Here is an 18,076-nt window from a genome sequence, read left to right on the forward strand (position 1 = left end):
TGTGGCCAGATCTAGCCACGGTTGGCCAGAAACACCTGTCCTGTCCACCAACCAGCGTTCCAAGCAAGAGTGTGTTCAGTATTGTTGGGGATGTAGTGACACCCCACCACACCTGCTTAGATCCTGGTTTGGTAGAGAAGCCACTGTTCCTCAAGATGAACCTCCCACTGCTGGGTTCCCCAAGCTCCAGGTGCAGACGGAGTGAATGCCACCCTCCTCACTCCATCCACACCTATTTCCTTTTTTCATTTTTTAAAAGCCATTTAATACCCCACTCTCAGAGCTGGAGGGATCACTCACTGCATCACCAGCCAGCAGGGGAAGAACATGTCCCTGCTGAGCTTCCTTGCCAGGATGAACTTGGAGGTATAGGCTAGTGCTATTGGGAAGGAGGAGGCCCCAAGTCCTGGGCATGATCACTAAACTGCACTCTGCCAGGGTTGGGAGACCTGGTGGGACTGCAGCCCCAGGAAATGCCAGGACCAAGGATCTCCCTGGTGAAAGGTGGGTAGGAGCTGCCATAACCTCCAGCCACCACACACATGCACACAGTCCTGGCTGGGGAAAGCCCAGCTCCATCATGTCTTTAACAGGCCTAAGGCTTGCTGGTTGCAGTGGAGTTGTGAGGCTCCAGGTGAGCTGCTGCCCAAGATGCCAGCTTTTGGGCTGAAAAACCCTTCATCAGGCTGAGGAAGCACCTGCAGTTGGTGTGTGTGCTGTTCCTAGACGGAAAGAATAGTAAAGAAGCCAGAGGCTGACCTGGTATGCAATGCAGGCAAGAAAGCCAGTCAGAAATGAAAATGAAAATGGAGGTGTCAGGGGGTAAAGGGACAGGTTAGGGTGGGAGGGGAAGTGAGACGTAGCGGCACAGGTAAAAGTAGAGAGGTACCTGGGGAGCCAGATGTCCGGCAGGTTATAGCATGTCAGAATTCCACTGTCTATATGGAGTCCATGACTTTCTGTACCTAGGAAGTTGGTGAAGTGCAGTTCATAGGCTCATCTGTGAAAAGTGGTTTGTAAATTCCCTTTGAGGATCAGGCCTGAAAGACTGGAGACAGGTAGTTGGGTGTTTTTGTCTTTGATAGATTTTTGGTGTGCGCTCATTCTGGTACGCAGTTACCGCTTGGTGTCTCCACGTATTATCCATCAGGGCACTTAATGCCCTGATGAAGATATGCATTGTACTGTGAAGATATCTCCATACTGGAGATATTGTTGGCAGGTTTTGCATGTCTTGTCATGGCATGGCCTAGATCCATTCAGTGTTGTGGGCTGTAGGAAGTTGGCTTCTGGTGATGAGGTTAGCAAGGTTCAGTGCTTGTTTGAATTTACAAACCACTTTTCCCAGACGAGCCTATGAACTGCACTTCATCAACCTCCTAGGTAGTAGGTACAGAAACTGATGGACTCAATATAGACATTGGAATTCAGACACACTACAACCTGCCGGACATCTGACTCCACAGGTACCTCTCCACTTTTACCTGCACTGCTACATCCCCCTGCCCACCCCAGCCTGTCCCTAACCTCCTGACACCTCCATTTCCATTTTCACTGACTGGCTTCCTTGCCTGCATTGCATGCCAGCCTCTGACTTCTTTACTATTACTTTCATCCAGGAACAGCACACACACCAACTACAGGCACTTCCTCAGCCTGTTGAAGGGTTTTTTAACCCAAAAGCTTGCCAAGATATATTTCTGTAACTATTCAGTTGGTCTTATAAAAGATACCAGATTAGATTGACCCAAAGGACCTTGCCTGCCAGTGCCATGTCCTTAAACCAAGACCCCTAGGACCTGACCAGAAGGATGCAGGGCCCTGGGCTCATCTAAGCCCCAAAGCTGGGGCTGGCAGGGAGAGTTCTCTGGCAACTGCTGGAGAAGAAGCTCCTTCAGGAGAGGAAAGAAAGGCTCTGTGACAGTTTGGCTGCCTGAGATGCTCCTGGTGCTACTGTGCTGCTCACCAAGTTATTATTTTACCTGTTGTCATTTAAAGTGGTGGACCGGGATGAGGCTGTAGGGGAGGAGGAGACCTCATTGGGGCACACTACCATGTCATGTAGAGGCCCCAGCGCCAGTGAGGGTGCGCCTTCACACACACACACACACACACACAAAGTCACACGTCATGAGTTTTGCTTGTCAACCTGAAGTGCAGTTTCCCAGAAGCCCCAGCACCTATCTCCTTGAAAGCTGGCAGGCTTTGTGGCCTCAGAAGGGGCTACCATCCCTGCAAGTTTCATTCAAATCAGGCAAGAAATGACAAAGTTATAGGTAGTGTTGTGCTTCCCCATTATAGTCTATGGGCGAAATGGTGAAACAGAAACAGTTTTGACAAAACAAAATGGAAGAGTGCTTCAAAACTAAATGAAACTCAAAACAAAGCTCTGTCCCATTGAAATGGCTAGACAGAAGTTGAAATGAAATAGGGCTGTTTCACACAGCCCTATTAAGCATCACTAAAAAAGCATACCAATGTCCTATTATGCATTAGCACAGCATAATGCACATTGATTTAGTACCTAACATTGGAGATACTAAACTTAATGCACATTAGAAAAGGTGCATTAATGCACATGTAGCTGCATCCCCTACTAAGCCCTGTGTTCCAAAACTGCCTTGCCAGCTCCAGCTCTGACCTGGTGACAGCCTGTGTCCTGGTGATAAGCCTGACAACATTGTCTGTCTGCAGGACACACATATGCTTCTTCCTTTTGTTTTTTCCTTCATTTTTCACATACCAGAATCTTATAGCCAACCTTTGTCAAACCAGGAGCTTATCCACATGCCTCCAAAGCCAGTAAATCATGAGCTCATACAGCCCACCTCCTCCCACCCAGGTTAGATGACCCATTTTGCTGCCTTGTGTATGCTATGATAATGCCAAATACCACCCCTCCTGCCTCTAGAAGATTGGTCACAGCCTGTGACACTGATAAGACATTTGTGAGTTCTGCTTGTTGCTCTGAGAGCAAGACCTGAGAAATAAGGAGAACTGTATGTGTATTTATCTGCAGGGAGCAAGAATGAGGGAAATGGTAGCCAGGGTAAAAAAAAAAGCCATGCCTAGAGAGAAGGGATAGATGAGTTCATTTTCATGTACAAGCTGTTCAGGAAGAGAAGGCAATCCCTGCTTGCAATAACTGCAAATGTGTCTACATAAAACTGGCCTGTGCTTTCAAAGCTCCATGATCAAAGTTGAAGGGAAGTCTAGAAAGATTTGGCTAAAACACTATTGGAGGCAAGAAACTTGGTTCTTTCCCATCTCTTTAACTGCTCTACTAGGGAAGCTACACAGGCCCAGATTTTCAGAAGTGACCCAACTAGTTCACTGGCCATAGGCCACAGTCCCCAGCACAGAAGGCATAGGCAAAGGAAAGGAGGCACAACCAGATTGCCCCTGCATCCCAGCTGTTTCCCACTGTTGCTTGGCAGCATAAGCAAGTAGACATCAGTTAAACCATCCTGTCTGTGCACTATTTTGCACAGTTTATAGATATGCCCCAGAGCAGCAATCACACATACCCTACTTGTTCCAGAAGCCACACAAAAAAAGAAAGTCCATCTCTCTGCTGCAAAAATTCCAACACATACGACCATTCAGGCAGAATCTAGAGTTTGTTGCTGCCAAGAATTATCAGGCCATATTACAGACATACAATATGTAAAGATGGGCTCAAACCACAAACTGAGATCTCATTTTCTAACGATGCCAAAGTTCTGGAGAGTCCACATCTGGGATCAGGCCCATCACTCATATTTGTTTTTAAACCATGAAAAACAAAACAATAATTTGTGCCAAACCAGGGATAAGGCAGAGTATATTTGCACCTTATAGACCAGCAAATCAGAGATGCAAACACTTTCATAAGCAGCAGTTTAGTTCATCAGATGCTGAAAAGGACTATAGGAACGAAATGTCTATCATTATGTGTATAATCCACAGGTATGTTAAAGGTATGTAGGTAATTTATCAAAGTGACACAGGCTTGTCAGAACAAGAAAGGATTCTGCACATCCTCATGGAGGTAAAAGGCTTTTATAAAGAGACTTCACTGTAAATCAGAAGAGTGAATATGAAGAATGTCTTGTCCCTTTACTACCCAAACACGCATGCAGCAGAGTTTCTCTCAGCCTAATCCAAAGGTAGGAATCCTGGCTGACATCAGCTAAATTCAAAGCTTTGAAAAAGCTCAGGATTTAAAAATACAAGGTTTTTAACACCTCATAGAGAGGTGTTAGTGTGAAGTCAGGCAGAAGGCAAAGTATAGAGGTGCCTTCTGTAAACTAGTCTATAGGCTAACTGCATAAGGAATGCATCAGCTTTCCTGGGCAAAAGCTCATTTCATCAAATGTATTTTGTATTTAAATCACTCCTATTTGATAGTCTGCTCTCTGCATGCCCCTTCATAGCATCTGATCAAGCTTACGTATCTTCAGTTCAGTTAACCTTTAACAAGGTCCTCAGAGGAGAGGAGGATAAATATAAAAACCAATTCTTCATTTTTCTCCCAAGGGAGCCTCTCCCTTTTCTGATCTCAGATTCAGTCTGCAACCCCTCCTTACAACCAGAGGGAATGTATTAATCCCCCATAGTTTGATTTCCTTTCTTAAAGTGCAAAGCCCTGTGTTTAGGGCAAAGGACTGTCCCCTTAAATACACACAAAGGAAGAGGTTTAACTCTTCTCTTCCATCTTCAAGGTCAGTGGTCTCCAACCCTTCTAAGAAGGAAATCACTTTTTGAATTAAAGTGCAACCCAGGATCTACCATGTGTCCCCCCTGCCCAGCAGGTCAGTCTGTGGGGGAGGAAAGGGGTGGGGGGGACAGATCAAGGCCCACCATGGTGAGGAAGGGAGTGGGAAAGAGGCAGGGGCAGGAGGATCAGAGCCCAGGCGGCTCATCCAGGAGTGGGGGGGCTCCTGCCACTGCATGCATCCCCGCAGCAGCCCAGGGGGCACATGCACCCCCGATCTGTACATGGTGTGGAGGCAGCTCTCGCTGCATGCTGTGCTTTGCACCCCAAGCCCTACTGCAGCTGCCCCAGGAGCAGTGGGATGTCACATGCTTCCCACTGCTAGGCTGAACCGTACCCCCTGCCTGTCCAATGGTGGGACACATGTGGCGTTGCACTGCTTCTGGGGCAGCTGCAATGGGGGCTGGGGCACAAGGCGCAGTGTGCAGTGGCAGCCACCTCCACCCTGCACATAGATGGGGGGGGGGGGGGGGGGGGGGGGGCATGTGCCTCCTGGACCTCCACCGGGTTGCATGCAGCAGCAGGAGCCCTCCCAAGCACCTGCATGAGCCATTCAGGCTCTGATCCTCCCACCATCTGGCCCTGCCAGGGCCCCACTCATCCAGCGGCAGGGGGTGCAGCAGGGTGCGGAGGGGAAATCCTCCCACTCACCCAGCTCAGCCCAGCCCAGGCAGCAGGGGGTGCAGCTCAGCCCAGCAGCAGGACGCACATTGCATCCTTCTGCTCTTGAAGCAGCTGCATCTCTGTATCTCAGTCTGAGGTGGGGGGGCTGAGCACGCATGCGCACGCGCACACACACACTCAGCCCCCCCCAAGATTGACTGTCAGAGGTTCCACGATTGACCAGTCGATCAAGATGAATGGGTTGGTAACCACTGTTGTAAATAGATCTTTGCTCTCTGTCACCCCAAGATGTTATCTGTTAATGAAAACATGATAAAAAATATTCCACAGTGATGCCCCTGTAGTCAAGTGCTCTTCATTTTCTATCATCCTGTGCGTGTCATTGAGATGGTAGCTGCAAAGCCAAGTTGTACTTTTGGCTTTGCTTGGCTGAGGAAGAAGTGTACGAAATGGTATAGAGTGCTCAAGTCCTCAGGAAGCACCAAAAATAGAGCAATATATTCAAGAGCACTCAGGTTGGATCTGTGCATACGTTCCATATCCTACTCAACATGTGGAGACTTTGGGGCACTCTCCTTTTGGCTCTGAATTGTAACATCTTCCACCTTAGAAGATGCCTCTCTCGATGCTTTGAACTATGCAAGTCAGAGATCAGTTTGCACCACAATCCAATGACAGATAGATAACAAGGTCTGGGGAACGTAGCAAAGAAAAGGCCAGAAATAAAGGTCATTTAGGAGTAGCTTCAAACTGTTCCATGTGTGCAGAACATTTATTCCAGTGGGCTTCTGCTCCATGCCTGGAGCTCCTGGACAGTATTGCAATATTAATAATCAATAATAATTACAAAATAAATATTTCTACCATATGATGCATTACGATTCTCAGACATACCTAGGAGATTTAGGAGCAAAATCCCCCCCATCATTTATTTAAAAGGTTTACAGGCCAAGGTCTTTTTTTAGTCCTCATTAAAGGCCTGAGTATGCAACTTGTTATTATTTATTTCTTAAGTATCAATGTACACAATGGTCTGCAGAGGCGTTTGTTGTAGGAGACATATAACACATGTCATGTTAGCTGACTGTTTGGAAGTGCGTATACAACATCTTGTACAGCCATAGTCCAGTGTCCAGATAAATATGCACGGAGACCGAAGTTTATTATTGATCATGTTTTCCACAGGCCTTTCAACAGTAAAGGGGAGAGATTACTATGGTGAAGTCAACACTGTTTGCCTACTTAGAGAACAATGAGGCGTAAATCGGCAGAGCTCAGGTAACTATGTTACAGCATTATTTCCATTACACAACAGGCTCTTAAAAGGGCCACTTGGCAGAGTGTTGGAGGTGAAGTTTATATACATATATAATTTGTTTTTTTATTTTATTTATAAAGGGAGAAATAAATATTTTTTAAGAAAAAACATTTCCAAGGGAGGTCTGTCAGCAGGCAATGGAGCCCGGAGGCTGAGCAAGCGAACGACTGTTCTCTTTGCCTTTCTTTCTAGCATCAGGCCTTATACAGCAACGGACAGAGGGGAAACAGGAGTGACTGCATAAGGATTGTTTCTCAACAGTGGGCACAGGATCACCCCAGCAGCAGAACTGATATCCTTTTAGGCACTTTGGATAATTTAATCCAGCCTCTTTTAGGTATTCTTTATGGGCAGCATAATTTGGGGTGGGCAAGCAGAGCACCAGCCCTGGGAACCCACCTAGAGGGGGCTCCAGAAATGGTGGCTCCCCGGAGTCTGCGGTGCTGCAGCAATGTAAGGTGTAAGGACCATGTCACTGATGCAGCAGCAACAACTAGGGGCAGGTGGGCTATTCTGCACCAATAAAAGCTGGTGATTTTGGATCCCTAGGGCAGATAACACGGACTCCCCTTCCCACTCCCTCCTCCAGTGGCTTAACTGGCATGGGAGAGTGAATGTGGCAGCTGCTCCACGCATTACCTTTGTGGGGGGTGCAAAAAAAACCTGTGGCCACAGGGACACATGATACCATCATTGCAACTGGCACTGTGGTAGCTGGCACTGCCCTGTGCTGTGCCATTGCCCAGGGCACAAAGCTGCCCAGCTCTGCCTCAGCCCCTCCCCACTCCCTAGCAGGTCTTGCTCAGTGCTCACACCCAATCCTCCCACCCTGCAGGCATTTGCCATGGTGCAAAGCTTGCTAGTTACACCCTTGTTCTTTATACTTCACCTTTGAAGTCCTGACCTAGTATATACTTACACAGATACGCTTAATCTCTGGTATGTGAGCAGTTCCACTGATGGCAAGGAGAATACCCAAGTGCTTAAAGCTAAATACATCCAAAAGTGTTTACAGGATTGGAGTTAAATATTGCACTGCACTTATAAAAGAGACAGCAAAATAAAGATGGATATCAAGGAATGCCTAAAGAATATACCATTTTTAGTAGCTTATTAAAAAAAAAATATTGTTTACTGAACATTTTCCTTCTTGAAGGGAATGACTTCAGTTGCTCAGCTGCCAAAGTCATCTCTAATATCAGTCTGCTGAAGTAACCAAAGATTAATTTGGCTGAGTGTCTTACTATACCCCTGAAATGAGGCAGTGAAGACATCATGAGGGCATGCAAGCCACCACCCTTGAGCTTACCAGAAACTCAGGGCCCAAGTGCAGCACTGGGAACACTGAAGGTTTTTCCTCACCATTTCTCAGTGTGAAGTGATCTCTCTAGGGTAGGAATATTTATCGGTATTATCACCGATTATTAATAATTCATACAATATTGCAAATGTGCATGGTGCTTGATGCATGCAAAGCAAAGGCAAAATGTCTGCCTTGCTATCTCATTTCAAATACCACTCTTTTTTTGCAGCCTGACAAAATATGTATTATAATCATAAGAATCTTTGAACTACAATCCACCAGACAGAGCATTCAAATTCCTTGGCACTGTTACAATCATATAACACCAGCTTCCCTACTAGCCTTAAACCTGCATTTCCATTATGCAGGCCTCAGGCTTAGGGCAAAATATACACAGCACAAGCAGCCAGCCAATTTTGAATTTGAACCCATAAATAGTATTACTCCCTAAAAGTGCCTATAATTCACTGCAAAATACCATTGATGGCACAATGAACATTGAGTATGTCTTCTGGGGATATAAAATGGAATTTCATTTACAACATTTCCTGCATAAGAGCTAACACTACAGGGTAAGGCTGTCCTATCTCCAGTTTCCAAGTAGCTGACTATGCCCTTCCAGTCACTCAGGCCATCTGGAGATATCATCCTGGTGAATAACAACGATGCATATATAGCAGGATTCCCCCTTTTTCTTTATGAACAGGTCATTGCTTTGCTGTTTCATCACACAGATCAAGGACATGTCCTCCAGCATTGGCACTAACTGCAAAAGTTCAAATTAAGTCATTAGATTGGCCTCTGCAGCGCCCACATCTTAAAAGATGCACATGTACATTGTATGGCAAACTGGAGGGCTGAAGAAAGAGAACAAATGAGGAGACAGTCATGGACCTTATAGAGGTCTCCGCAAAGCACTGAAGGAATGGAGGAAATTACTGCACCAGGAGAAAGAAGAGTATGTCAGTCACTTAGGAGTTGGCCGAGAGAGGGTTCAGTTCAAGGTTCAATCTGATCTAGGAGATGGCAAACACAAGCAGGATTCCAATGAGCAGAGCCTGGTTATTATAACAAGCACCACCGTAAGAATGACAAAGTTCTTTGGGCAAAGCTGATATCTTTTATTAGACCAACTCAAATCACTGGAAAAAAACAGTGAGAATGGAGATGGAAATGCAGGGACAGGTAATGGGTATAATGAAGAGAGAGACAGCTCTGCAGGGGGGCACATTCCATAGTGGTGGCTTGCCTCTCACTTCCTTCCCTGCCAGCTCCCCATAATTTGTACAGCAGCTAGAAGCTCCACAAGCTGTGGTCCTAGGAAACTTGGTCTACTGGGACCAGGCTTTCACTAGAAGGGGCCTCACCCCAGCAGCTTCTTGGCCCGAATATGTTGTGATAGTCCAACTGCTTTGACCCCTTCCACCCCCACATCAGCCTATTGCTGCAGCACTCCAGACCCCAGGGCTTCTGACTACACATAGAGAGAGAAATCCACTCACCATCATGGCAGTAAGCCCCCAAACCTTTCAGGTGAAGTTTACCCCCCTCCCCGACTTCCACCCCCCCTCCCCCACATTTCCACTGTTCAATTTCTTCTCTGTGTTTGCACATATGTGTGTGTGTGTGTGTCACTTTAAAGGCAAATAAAGTTTGGGTTTTGGGGGGGAGATTGTTTGGGTTACTTTTTAACTTTAAAAAGCAGCTTTATTCTCTCCTCTCATTTAAATAGTTGTTTGCAATATTGGCAAAAGATCTCTCCTATTCACAATGAGTCAGCAGAGGCCTGCATAACCAGCCAGTTCCTAGATCAAGATATTTAATGAGAAGGTGAGCACACAGGACACATGCAAAGCAGATCCATTGCATGGGCATTCATTAAAAGCTAAAGGCACACAATGCTGAAAATGCTTGTGTCCTAGAAAGCATATACAGCAGGTGCCCAAATGTTCAGTGAGTCCAGATAGACAAGTAGACCTGGGCATCCCCTTACCAATATACTAAGGGCTAATGATCAGCACCAGAAGTATGCATAGCAAACCCCACAGACATGTCACATAGAAACTCCCAAACCATTGATATTATGCACTATTCTACTTTAAAAATCCATGCAGCGCACCTGAAAAGAACATCCTATTGCCAGGACCCCACAAATACCAAATCTTTAGGCCCTTTATCAACATAGGTGCATAAGGCTCCAGTGTGTCCTTGGCAGTCATTATTTAGGAGCAAGCATCTTGCCAATTGCTCACTTCTCTCTTAGACCTTGGCAAGACATTCTCCCTTGCTCTCACAAGTATTGTATAGCTCATTGCACACAGTTATAAGAGGAAGGAGGTATTACTGGGCTACTTGAAGCTCTACAATATGCATCTGCTTTCAGTCTCCCAAAGACACACTCCACTGCTATCCTGCCACTCCTTAGCTGATAGATGAACTATTTAAATGTCTAGCAATAGCTTCATCAGCCATAGCAATAGAAGGCAGACAGTCACAAGGGAGAGAAAGATGTATGCTTGTACCATGAATATCTGTGCCATTTGCCACCCTAGCAGCACCCTTTTTCCTTAGTGAAAATGGGATAAATGGGATAAATACTTACGTGGTAAATTTTTCCAGATGCACCTGTTGTGAAATCAGTTAACCACACCTAGAGCATGACAGAAAAGTACTGGTATTTGTGGAATCCGAGGCTTGGTGTTGGGACACAGGAGAACATGTGTTCTGTCTACCAGGCCAACTCAGCTGGTCAACCCCAGGCATACAAAGCCATCAGTAGTTACCTGAAGACTTCCTTTTCCTTTCCTTGTGACAAGGTATTTAACTAGAGTTACCATATGGGGCATATAAAAGATACTGGATTTACCCAAAGAACCTTGTTTGCAGGATCTGGAACCCCCCCTGCAGGGAGCCAATGGTCTGCTATTGACCCATTGTTCTTTACTTCACAGGTGTTAGCAATCACCTGTGAAGTAATAATTAGTGGTCATTGCACTAATTAAGCTAACCTATTTTAGGGCAATTTTGCTGTTTGCTTGGGCTTCCTATACAACTCCTGCAGCTATGCTTCTGCATCCCACATGTTCATTTTAATTTTTCACCAGCCATCCAGGACCAGCCTCTAAAATCCAAGACTGTCCCTGCCCATCTGGCACGTATGGTTACCCTACATTTAACAGAATTCATAGATTTGTTGGAATCTGATGGCTGTGCTATAAGTATTTCTGCTGCAGCCTTGAACTTGCAATCTCAGGGTTATCAATTGTGTGCTTTAGCACCCACATGACCTAAGCCCCCTCCAGAAGACTGGCAAGCATTATAACATGTGGTGATGGTACCTTTTTAATGATGGTGCACCCTTCAACAGTGCACTTGCAACTGAGTAAAGCAGTCAGGGAGGATGAGGTCCCAGATAGTAATGGCCACTCACTTTCAAATGAATAAGAGAATCTTCACATAGGTGGGTTGCCTCTGAAGCAGCATGTCAATCTCCTCCTCTACCTCATCATCCTTATTTACTTTCTTACCTGCTAGATTCATATGCTGCTCAGAAGCAGAAGCTGTAGCTGCTGTTGTAGACGCGCTACAGTCTTGCTACAACCACCCTTTAGCTCAGCAATGAGCTTCTAAAGCCACACCTAGCTAGTGGCAAGATTAATAAACTTTCATGGATATTCCTGACCACCATTGATATGACTTCAAGAAAGATCTTGCCCATAATGATCTTTTTCTAGTTTGAAAATGGCACTGGCTGTGGTAAAAAAGATTATTCTCAGAGTGAGAATCATGGGACTTTTACCAGTTGACCCACAGATATGAAATACAGAAGCTTCCAGCTAGCTTATAGGGAGCTGCAACAATGATCCCTGATGCATAGAGTCTGACAGCACCAAAAAGGACAGTTGGATGCCCACTCACAGAGTGTGTGTGTGTGTGTGTGTGTACACTTCAAGGGAAACAATCCATGAGCCTGTGTAAAGCAAATGAGTCACGGTGAGGCAACAGTCAGTTGTTCTGGTGTAAGAAACTTTTGCTTGGATGTTTCTCACTTTGGCATAAATCACACAGACAAGCTGAAAGAGTGACACAAGAAGAAAAGAGGCACAGAATGGTCATTAAAAATAAACTTTAAAAATCCCATCTGAAATCTCCAAAAAGCCAAACATTTTCCAGATTTTGTTTTTCAAAAATAATTTTATTTTTCGAGGCAATTACTACTGACTCATATGCCCCAATGTTTAATTAGTCAGTGGTAAAGTTCAATAGTCCTGCCACTTCGCTTATGACATAAGAAACTTTTCAGTGGGTGCATCTACACGTTCATAAATGCACCTTAGGTACTGTGCATTTAGTTTAATACTTGATTAATACAGTACTAACTAAATGGGCAGTACCTAGAGCTACTATGCAGTAACACTGGTGCACAGTTATTTAGTGACGCTTAATAACACCGCACAGTAAGCTATTAGCATGTTTTTTGCCATGACACGGTACTGCACAGTGTTATTAGGCTAATGCATAGTTAGCATCTCGTGTAGACCCTCCCAGTGTATATCTGAGCCCTTCAAGAAGACTTCCTGTTAAACTGTGGAAGCCCGGACTTAAGCTTCCTGATAGTTCTAATATTAAAAGGAAAAAAAAAAGGGGGGGGGGGGCGCAGAGATTCAACTCTCTCTGCAGCATAAAAGAAGCAAAAGATGGCACATTTCCAGTGTTTTTATTTTTCCTGGCATACCACCTTTATCTCAACACTACAGACAGCCAGGAGTAGCCAGATAACAGTTGTGGCCATAAGGTAAGCTCTATCTTTAAGAAATTGATTTCAAAGACTTGAGACTATTCAAATGCTAACATTGTTTGGGAATGGCACTCCAGGAAACAAAGACTCAGTGGGAGATGAGATACTGACCCCCCATCTTTTTCTCTGCTCCCTCAGAGGTGAAAGGATCATGGGTTCATTTCCATCTTCTTTCGTTCTGTAGTTCTTTGTGAGGCCCAAGCCAGTGAAGTATCCAACCTCATTGCAGGAACCACAGCAGTTTTGTTCATCACTCTTGCAGCACACTGATATGAAAGATCAATACTTTTTTTCCCCTCAGTGTTACAGCTGGCAAAAAAAAAAAAATTAGTTCACTCCTCTGACTTTCGATACCCGCTGGTTCCACTTTGTGACTTTGAACAGATGAATCATTATACCATTTTAGGGAGGAGGGGGCAGGGTTTCCCTCAACTCAGCTGAATTCCCTGCAATTGGTTTTACCACTCTTATCTTGTGGTAAATACAAGTTAAACTATTAAATTTTACTCCTGAATGAAGTAGGGCAACATTACCACAATTTAGCCCCACTTACTATAGGGTAGAGGTAGACAGGCAAATGGATTACAAAGGAGCAACTGTGTAACACTCACAAGCACCTAGTATAGTCCCTCACTTTTAACTGGCATATTTGTTTGTTCATAGCTGGTGACTGTAATGACTATTATGTATTAACGGGAGTGAGTTACTAGAGGTGATTCTACTACTTATTCAGCTTCCCCAGAATACTGTCCAGCTTGGGGCACCACGCTTCAAAAAAGACATGGACAAATTGCAAAGAGCCCAAGGAGAGCAGTGAAATAACTGGATATCTAGAAATCGTGACTTAGGAAAGGTGGAAGAGCTGATATTATTTAGACTGGAGAAGGGAGGATTAACAGAGAATTTGATGACAACCCTGCACAAAGGGTTGCTACAAAGAGGATGGTAGTCAACTGTTCTCTGTGTCTTCAGGGGAAAGGACAAGAAGTAATGAGTTTAAATGCAACAAGGGAGACTTAAGATGAATATTATGAAGAGTGTTTTAACTATGAGTATGATTAAATGTTGGAACAGATCACCTAGAGAGTTTGACCCATCTCCAACTGTGGAAATTTTTAAATACAGGTTAGGCAAATATTTGGCTGGCGTGGTTTAGACAGGGATGATCCTGCCTTGAGCAGGGTGTTGGCCTAAATCCTGAGGTCCCTTCCAGCCATATGATTCTAAGATTAAAATAGCATGATGTTTAAGAAAATACTTCTCTTACTATGAGCATGTATGCATATTAGTGCACTAGGGCCCCAATGTTGGATGAGTCCTGTAGGTACTGCTGTAATAACAGGAACAAAAAACATCTTCTGCCTATCACTATACCTCTTGTTCTCCCGATTCTTTCTTTATTTCCTCTCTTTAAATAACAGTGTTTGTTAACAGCAAATTACTACTATAGAACAGGGGCACCAGAGTATTTCACAACCCAAAATTTTCAGGAATCAAGGGTTTAGCAGTGGTGGGCCAAATTAATGCTGCTTGCTCTAAAAGCAGGCTCCCACTTGTGAGTAGGACACTGCCACCAATTCCCCCTGTACCCACATTGCTGCCAAAGCCCCCGCTCTGTAGGCTGGATAAAACAGCTTGGTGGGTCAGATTTGACCTGTAGGCCATAGGCTGCCACCCCCTGAACAAGATGAGCGGAGCTGCACAACGGTTGGTGATGTGGAGATGCTGGCCAGGGACAAAAGAATAAACTTCTACTCTCTTTGCTACCAAAACTTTTTTATTTTTAGCATCTGTGGAGAACAGATATCTGAAAGAACCTTGTAGTGTACACTTCATTCCTGTTTCTTGCTGGGCACATGTAAACTACATGATTTCAATATATCCACTTTAGAAACCTGAAGGACTGTCAACCCTGCAGAAATCCAGACTTGTGTTTCCCAAGAGTTTACATATTCAAACCTGACACCTAAATAATTAAGTTATCTCTTCACACTGCCAAGACAGGAAGAAGAGAGCACTTAATTATTTGGGTGCCAGGCTTGAATATTTAAATTACCAACCCTCCTTTCTGACCAGTTACTACATACCTGATTCAACTACTCGGTTGAATTGCGCCCACACAGTAGATTCTTTCACAACACAACTGTAGGTCAGCCATGACGGTGCAGCTACTCTTGCTATACGTACTTCCTGGGTGTGTGTATCACTGTATTTTGGGAAAATCTGGACAGCTTTCAGGGGATATGCCTCAGTGGAGCGCTGGGTGCTCGGAGAGCAGCACTAAGACTAAATACATGCATGGGTGTCCTTCAGTACAGAGCTGGAAAGACATGAATTGAGCAGATCAGTTACATAAGCACAACTCGGGGGGGTTCCTCTGCTGCAAAAAACTTCACTGAACCAGTCATGGGAAGACAACACGTGCAGCTCACAAATCTGGCATGGGAAAATGTTACTCCCAGCTGTGGTTACTGACTGAATGTTAAAATAGCCAACAACATTCCTAATAGATTACAAACTTTCTTAACTTGCGGATAAGCAGGGCCTAAAATTTTATAAACATATTGGTTTATAAGGATTCCCATGCTCTTGTGGCCTGGTATCTTATGTACAAATATCTGGTAGATCCTTAATTATTCCTTTTTCTCATTTAGCTGTAGCATGTCATCATCCTAGCTGTAGCACCTAACTTTTTTGTAGGATTCTTTAGTAAAACCAGGACAACAAAGAACAAAGTTGAATCATTCAGAGCTGAATTAAACCACCCAAAGACATTTGTATTAAAAAGTAAATTTCCTCTAGAGAGGTGAGTCACTGTTGACAATTTCCTGCTGTCAGTAATATAATTGCTGTTAGAAAATAACTCAGACAGCTACTGCCAACCAATAATCTCTTAACTAAAAGAGCTGAGTATAGTTATACATTGCTTAGCTTATACCAGTGAAATGCAAGGTACACAAGTGGCCTGTATTTTGAAGGTCACATCAGCAATTTAAACTGAATTTATGAACTTTGGTACTTGTGCAACCATGAGAGTAAAGAGGGGAAGAGTTATTTTTGCTATCTCATCAAAGGCAGAAGTTTCTAAAATGAACAAAATTCAAATTCTTTTTATTCAGTAGCAGTACCTGAGATCAAGAGTTAAATTGATTTTTTTTTTCAAGTTAGATGACATGAAAAATGAGTCCTCCAAAGCATCAAGGAATGCAGTTTAGCTTAGCCAGTGTAAGCCAGTGTAAGCCAGTGTAATGAGAGACTGTCCTCTGACTTCATTCACATTGGACGAGTGCCACGTTTTATGAACAACACTTCAAAAGGAACCTGTGAAATGATGCCAATTTGTTTAATGTAAAATAAAGATGTAACCTGTGTCCCAGTACCACTGAAGTCATCCATTTGAACCTTTATTCATTACGTCGAATGCACCAAATTTGGGGTCCCTGCTTCCCCTCTGCTACACATAGAAATAATGTGGGCAGCAGCACAAACCTCAGAAGCGCTGTGCCTTGAAACTAAAGCCACAGAAAGAAGGCATTTAGCAAGTTACACATCCAGTACATTTTTGCAACAGAGACATTTCCTGCTGGGCTTTTCTTGCATCCCTCATTCTGATGATTTCTTCCTCTTGCTAATTTCCAACTCATGCCTATATTGGAGAGACACTTCCCTAATTTGAATTCTAAAACAGTATTTAAAATCTCTCCTGTTGAGGAATGTTGCTGTGCCTGGTTCGAGATGACACTGAAAATGTCTCTGAGGACTTTTAACAATCCCTCATTCAGGCAGTCAGAGTTCAAGCCAGCCCTGCATGCCCATTTTCTAAGTCAGTGTCCTGTCCTGAACACTTGCTATTCACAAGGCTGAGCAGAGACGTGTAATTAGGGCAGCAGCCATGTTGTAGGAGGGTCTTGCTAGGAGACAGTATTCAGGGAAACACATATACATCTCTGGCAACTGCATTCCTGCTAGGCTGCTGTTGCTGCTGAGGAAACATTGTTTTCATTGCTGGATGTGACTGATATTTTCCTTAGCAATAGCCTTTGTGTTCTCTAGGAAAATAACATTTGTCAGCCACCTTTGCACTCCAGTGTTGCTCTTTTGTCTGTCAGAGCAAGTCTTCAAGATACATTAAAAGGTGCAAGAAGAGAGCAGTTCCCTTTGTTTGTGTCAGCTTTGTACAGCTGATCTTGAAATCTTTTGGTTTAAACTTAATGTGTACCTGGATTTAAAACCTCCTTTGTATTTGTGTTGGATATTATTCTTATTAAAATCTTAATTCTTCAACAATCTGCCCCTTTTTATTCTTCTTACTCTTCCAGAGATCCTGCAAAATGCTGTATAACATTATCAGTAAAACATGCTCAGTTACAAGGAATCTTTTGCCATTGTCTGTAAAGGAGCAGAGGATACGAATACGAAGAGGTGGTTTGTTATGTGAACTGCTAAAATTTTAATCATGACCCTACTGTGCCTTGGCACTTCCTCTTTATATTACCAGTATATGGCTATAAAAATATCCAAAATATTTAATTACTGCTTTCTTGTGGGTGGGGGGACAGGTCTTTGAATGTGTTCCCCTGAATGCCTTCATGCTGACCCTGCTTGAAAGGGAACATAATGTTTCTGGTAATCACTGGTAATTAAGGAAGTAAAAGATGAGGAAATGGGTTTGAGTTCTGTGTCCTTTACAAGACTAATATTTTTTAAATGAGACTTCAAATCCTGGTGGTATCCACACTTGGAGCCTCTGTCCAGGCAGGAAACAAACTCCCAAGGGAGGTGGTGCTCTCCCCTACCCTGGGGGTCTTCAAGAGGAGGTTGGATATGCATCTAGCTGGGGTCATCTGAACCCAGCACCCTTTCCTGCTTATGCAGGGGGTCGGACGCGATGATCTATTGAGGTCCCTTCCGACCCTAACATCTATGAATCTATGAAACTGGCAGCATTGGTGTGGCAAGTTGCAATCGTCTGCACAGAAACACCTTGGCGCCGTTTTGTGATGGGTCGTTCTGGGATGGGTCACAGCTCACTGAATTAGCTTCCAGGTCCACCCAAATTTGAGCCTCTATGAATGTTAACCCCTGCAAATAAACTTGTTAACACACGGGGAGTTTTAACAATGCACCCCTGATATCTAATGTACAGTATACAGGTGTTTAGCATACATGACTTATGTAACATCAAACCTTTGGTCACGCCTGTACACCATAACTTAAGACCCACCCAAATGGGTCCTGGATAGGATGTGGCATTGCTAGAGACTGTGTAAGTGACTG

The 18,076-nt window shown here is 44.2% G+C and overlaps 1 protein-coding gene and 1 long non-coding RNA gene across 2 annotated transcripts in view; both read right to left on the minus strand.

Annotated features, from left to right (window-relative positions):
* LOC102561858 (uncharacterized) overlaps window positions 1-10,814 on the minus strand; it is a 101,173-nt gene extending 90,359 nt beyond the window's left edge. The window contains exon 1 of the mRNA XM_006267953.4: window positions 10,604-10,814. The gene's annotated coding sequence lies outside the window, so the exon portion shown is untranslated. The remainder of the gene's footprint in view (window positions 1-10,603) is intronic.
* A 1,888-nt stretch (window positions 10,815-12,702) lies between these two features.
* On the minus strand, window positions 12,703-15,836 carry LOC109281660 (uncharacterized). The gene is made up of 2 exons (XR_002088391.2): window positions 14,887-15,836; window positions 12,703-13,108 (listed from the first exon to the last, which is right to left on the minus strand). It is a non-coding gene; the product is annotated as an uncharacterized LOC109281660 (long non-coding RNA).
* Window positions 15,837-18,076: the final 2,240 nt, after the last annotated feature.

This window comes from Alligator mississippiensis, chromosome 2 (assembly GCF_030867095.1).
Source record: "Alligator mississippiensis isolate rAllMis1 chromosome 2, rAllMis1, whole genome shotgun sequence".
Classification (NCBI taxonomy): Eukaryota; Metazoa; Chordata; order Crocodylia; family Alligatoridae; genus Alligator; species Alligator mississippiensis.